The sequence below is a fragment of the Strongylocentrotus purpuratus genome, unplaced genomic scaffold (assembly GCF_000002235.5).
Source record: "Strongylocentrotus purpuratus isolate Spur 01 unplaced genomic scaffold, Spur_5.0 spur5_scaffold_6, whole genome shotgun sequence".
Classification (NCBI taxonomy): domain Eukaryota; kingdom Metazoa; phylum Echinodermata; class Echinoidea; order Camarodonta; family Strongylocentrotidae; genus Strongylocentrotus; species Strongylocentrotus purpuratus.
The window spans coordinates 4,220,565-4,226,564 of NW_022145612.1; the positions used below are offsets into that span (position 1 = coordinate 4,220,565).

General features: G+C 35.1%; 1 protein-coding gene across 1 annotated transcript in view; it reads right to left on the bottom strand.

Moving 5' to 3' along the window:
* LOC105442779 overlaps positions 1–1,323 on the bottom strand; it is a 44,683-nt gene extending 43,360 nt beyond the window's left edge. The window contains exon 1 of the mRNA XM_011675308.2: positions 1,074–1,323. The gene's annotated coding sequence lies outside the window, so the exon portion shown is untranslated. The remainder of the gene's footprint in view (positions 1–1,073) is intronic.
* Between the last annotated feature and the right edge of the window lie 4,677 nt (positions 1,324–6,000).

Genomic DNA, 6,000 nt, shown 5'->3' on the forward strand with positions numbered 1-6,000 from the left:
TTGCTTCTTACCAAATTGTATGATATGTTTTTAGCATTTAAATTATATAAATATGAATATAAAATCTTAAAACTTTTCTTTTCAAAAATACTTTCCAATGTGAACGAGAGAAAGTATGTTGAGCATATCTCACTCTTCTTATGCTACCCTATCCACTTTGTCTTCTTACTCTTTCTTACAGCGCATAGAGACATATTGTGATATGCGCTATATAAGTACGGTATATTATTATTATAAATCTAAGGAACGTCTGTTTTTTATGTGTGCGTGTATATTCATTGTCATTTAAAACGTGTTCAAGTGAGACTCCTTTATGATTTTACATGTAAAGACACATTTAAAAATGAATTCTCAAAAAAATTATAAATACGTTTACGTGCAAATAGTATAGTTTCCGTTAGAGAGAAGAAATAAAAATATTGAAATGATTACAGTGTTTCTCAACTGAATATTAATTACGTTGTAAGAAACAGAATCTCGATGAAGTTTTAAAAGGTCCTAGGTCTTTTAATGCTAACTTTGATTGAGAAAATATGCATTCCTTTCAAAATCATTCCTAACAATGAAATGACTCTGATCAACGTTACTTTTACCCGGTGTTTTTAAAAACTTATTATCAAGAAACAAAAGAGGAACAATTGTAATTAACATTTTTTAAGGGTTTGTGCCTTTAAGCCCGCTTGTATTTTTTGTACAAAATTGTACAAAATATGTTGACAAAGTACAATGAGGTACCAAATATAATCAAACTCAACTTCTCACAGACGTCGTTTTTACTAGGGCACATGATAAGAAATGTATTGAAAGTGCAAATGTATTCATATAATTATTATCAATCACTTGATTTGAACTTTAATTTAAAGTACCAAATTGGTTATACACCGTCACTTAGCACAGCCCCTGACTACTATTTTGAGACCCTCACAAACTTTTACAACTGAAAAACAAATCCCACCATAAATACGCGGTGAATTCCTTTTCACATGTGATCATTACTTTACTCCTACAACTGCTTAACGTTTTCATAGGAATACAAATGATCGGAAATGAGAGATAATAAACTTGACACTCACCTGTGGTCGCTATATACATATACAAAATTCTGTTGACGGGGGAAGAAAGCTTGGTCAGGCGTAGGCTCCCCTCAAAAACCAGGGCATGAAAAATCAACCTCCGAACCGTTTTGCGTTATGAATTCTCCTGGTACATGCCTCTTTTGTGTTCGGGCAAAATAAATATTAGAGATGAAATATTCTTAGTAGATCACTAATAATGTCCATCCGAGTCAGCAGTCGTCGTGGTACTCAATGCTTTGCCTCCCCTAAAAAGGATGCCTATATCTCCAAATTTCAACTCTGCATGCTAAAGAACCGAAGGTGCCGTGTGCACCTGGCCGGAACGATACCTTACATTCATTGATAGAAAAGTGCCGTGCGCAAAGAAAAAGGGAATATCTTACTATTTTAAGCGATACATGTCGAGCGGTGCATGATCATCATTTGTGAGCGCCTTTCCTTCAATGACGTAAGAAACGGAGTGATAGTCTGCTCTGATATTTAAACCTTTGCTTTTTGTTTCAATTCATGACAAAGCTGATTCTTCTCGTTGAGTTTTCTCGTAATTAGACGCCAGTGTTCTTAGCCTTGACACAACAAAGTCAGATCCTGCACACGTACGAGTAATGATGACTGCTTCCCTACATTTATGTTCCGGCAATTACTGCAAATACACAACGACCATTTTCCATTCCCATTTAACTTAGCAAACGGAAAAGCAAAAGCAAAATAACTAGTTGATGGACAGTTCCCGTAGTTGGCTTCGTAAAGTAAAAAAAAATATAAATTAATGTGACACTACATTTATGAGTAGTATTTACTGCTACCACTGCCACAACTATTACTACTTCTACTAAATAATACTAATATTTCTACTGTTCTGCTGGTGCTGCTGCTACTGCTGCTACTACTACTACTACTACTACTACTCCTCCATCACCATCACCACCACTACCACCACTACCACCACTGCTACTACTACTACTACTACTACTACAAATACTACCACTTCACCTGCTGCTCCCAAGCTGTGTTATAAACTACCAAGATTTCTCCATGACTAGCATTATCTCAATACCCTTAACAGGTATTTAAAAACTCGATATTTCCGTTAATATCACAATTGCAAAGCGCATATAAATGCATTTTTATAATGACTACTACTACTACTACTACTACTACTACTACTACTACTACTACTATTACTTATATTACTACGACTACCGTGACTACTACTACTACTACTACTAATACCATACTGGTAATACTACTACCACCATCATAAACATTACTACTACTATTGGTAGTACTACTACTTCTGCTGCTGCTTCTGCCACTACTTCTACTACAAATACTACCACTATTACTTCTTTTACTACTAAGATTACCATTTCTACTTCTACTACTGCTATCACTAACGTCACTGCTACCACTAATATTTATACTGCTCATGTTTGTTCATCGTGCTGCTGATTCTATAGTGCTGCTAATATTTAGGCCTACTCAGCTTGTACCATTGGAAAGGTTTCTTCTGTGTTTTTCCCACTACTATCTTGAAGATGATTAGTAATCCCGTTTCAAAGAATAGCGAACGAGATGGGTCAGTGACTCAACGTACATATTATTTGATTAGGTATGAATGATCATAATCATACAGACAGTAGTCCTTGTTTCAGCAGAATGAAAACTGATTAATCAACAAATTGAATTAAGACAGATGTTATTACTCGAGAGGGAGAATACCAATATGAATCAATGTATGAGGTACACTGGTAGCGTTAAGGTTAAGGGGTTTAGCTGGATTGATTCTGAGGGTCACCTAATTCATGTTGTTCCTAATTCGATTGATAAAACATTGGAAGAACGTCAACCCCATTACAATCATTCGTAACGCAAAAGATATGTTAAATGTATACAGAGTAAGTCTAGGACTAACATGATTGACCTACACAATTTTTGGAATACATTACTTCAAGCATTTAACCAAACTTGCATCTAAGTGAGGGTGGGTTTACGAAATACACGAAATGAATTATATGTGTGTGTCACAATGTTTAGTAAGATCAAGACACGGTTCTGGCAAGATCCCATTATACTTTTCATCTATAAACTGCCTGGGGAAAATGAGATGATTCATCGTTAAATCATCAAAATCATTAAAATCAGGAGTGACTGAGGACTGCAACCTAATTGTATTAACCCCCATGGAAGTGTAATATAACTGTTGGTCCTCGGAAGGAAAAAAAATAGATAAAAGGGATATGGATGGTCCTATCTTTCCTTTAAGCGTATCACAATTTAAAAGATTATGGTTAGCGTTGTCAATAATAGAAGGATTTGAGTACCCCTACGGATAGATCACGGTAGAATACACGTCCGGACATCGTAACTCTGACCTTTATGAAGGTCTGTCTCATTGTGTCTGCTTTATTAGCCAAACCTCGTCAAAATATGAACCAGCGAACAGTAATAGTGGGTCAAATGCAAAAGTGACAGCACTAAGGATTATTTCTTATAATATACATAAATCTTGCCTGTAGAATTGTGGTTAGGTACAAACCAATTAATGACTTAGACTTTTCATTTGTATTCATTAACTACATGACATGCCAAACTTACAAGACAGACAGGAGCATTGTTTTCTTTACACTAACCTCGTTTCTGGAACCCCAATGATATAGGGCTTGTGTGCTCTGCTTTCTAATGTCATTTCATCACATTTGTCGATAAGTGATTAAGAATTTAAGAGTAGTACTGTAGGTGTGTCATACTTTTTAGGGACTCTTGGAAGAATTCATTTTCTTGTAAAAAGAGGAAAAATGTGTGTTCCTTGTAGCACGGAGGTTCTATCTATGGTGGAATGATGCAGTAAACTAAAATAAGAGTTCAGACTAGTAATAATATTGCCATTCATTTGGAAGGCGAGACAGCAATGGAGGTTTTAGATTTAAACCACTTTCGTGAATTCATGCCTTTGAAACTTTGGCTTTTGAGAAATATAAAGGTAGCAGCCTTGTTTTAGCAACTGGTTTGTTACATACGGAGCCGATGTCGCATTTGATCAGTCGTTTTACCTGGGGGAGTTGCTTCAGTATCCAACGGTAGATTAAAGTTTGTAACAACTGTACATGAATTCACGGTTCGTCTTATGTGATGCCTCAGTGGAAATAACTATATCCTACATTCATACACCTGTCTCTTCTGACACATGACTGTGAGCAGGAACTAAAGGAAAATCTAACCTCAGTAGCAAACCACTCTAAGAGAAAGCAAAATAATCAGAGAAGCCTGACTGGAGAAAGTTCGAACGAAATCTGACAAAAAATAATAATGTTATTAATGATTAAACGCTTTAATCAATATACATAAAAAGGTTAACTTCAAGTTGGCTGAATCTGTAATGTCAATGTGACGTAGTTCCACACAACTTTCCCATTTGTTATAAAACACAAAATGACTCAAATGTCAATTTTTCAAAATGTAAGACCTCAAAAGGTCTTTTCTATTTAGATGACATACCAATATGCTTTCCATAATATATTTTGAGTAGTAACCCAAAAGAGAAGGCACTTGGGAGAAGAATATAAATGTATACACGGAAAGTTGTTCGTGTCCTCGTCACAATCCACTGACCAAATTATCAATTTGAGATTCGCAAAGACTTAGCAACCTCATAATTCAACAATTCATCACTTTCTTATTAGCGGCTTATTAGTGGTCTGTTTTATTTCAAATTTTTGCAATTCTGTTTCTCCCATTCTTCTGTTTTCATACAAATGAACACGTTACAAAGGTTAATTGCCATTTGACAATAAACCGATGCGTACACAAATTAGCAGACTAAATTCAAATGAATCTGTATGGTATCTCAAGACTTGTGCATGATTACAATTTCATAGTTATTATGAATAATCACTCTTCTTGAATCAGGGGCAGAATTTGATAAGTTGATCGAAAGTTATAAGCAACGAAGAAGTTTGAATTTGTTATTAGCGGGAAATTAGCAGCAGCAACCAGCAGTACTACGAGTAGTAGAAGTATATTAGTAGTAGCTGAAGGAGGTGCAGTATCAGGAGTAGCATCAGTAGTAGTAATATAAGTAGTATCAGCAGTAGTGGTATAGTAATACAAACTGTAGTACCAGTAGTAGTAGTGTTGGTAGTAGTACTATTACTAGCATCAGTCGTAGCAGAGGCAGCATCAACAGAAGTAGTAATATTAGTAGTATTAATAGTAGTAGTAGTAGTAGTAGTAGTAGTGAGACTAGTAATGATAAAATTGGTAGTAGTAGTCTTAGAAATAGTAGTAGTAGTAGTAGTAGTAGTAGTGAGACTAGTAATGATAAAATTGGTAGTAGTAGTCTTAGAAATAGTAGTAGTAGTGGTAGTAGTAGTAGTGGTAGTGAGACTAGTAATGATAAAATTGGTAGTAGTAGTCTTAGAAATAGTAGTAGTAGTAGTAGTAGTAGTAGTGAGACTAGTAATGATAAAATTGGTAGTAGTAGTCTTAGAAATAGTAGTAGTAGTAGTAGTAGCAGCAGCATCAGTAGTAGTAGTAATAGCAGTAGAAGCAGTATCAGTCGTAGCATCAGCAGCATCAGCAGTAGTAGTAGTTATATTTAATTGGTAATAGTAGTAGAAGTAGTAGTATTAGTAATAGCAGTAAGGGTAGAAGTAGTAGTAGAAGTAGTAGTAGTAGTAGTAGTAGTAGTAGTAGTAGTACTATAATTAGTTGTAGTAGTAATAGGAGTAGCAGTATGGTAAAATTGGTATGAACAGTCTTACAAGTAGTTGTAGTGGTAGTAGTAGTAGTTTAAGTTGTAATATAATCAGTAGTTATAGTACTAGCAGAATCAGATACATTAGCAGCAGTAGCAGCAATATTAGTAATATTAGTAGTAGCAGCAGAAATAATAGTAGTAGTATAGTAGTAATACTACTAGTAG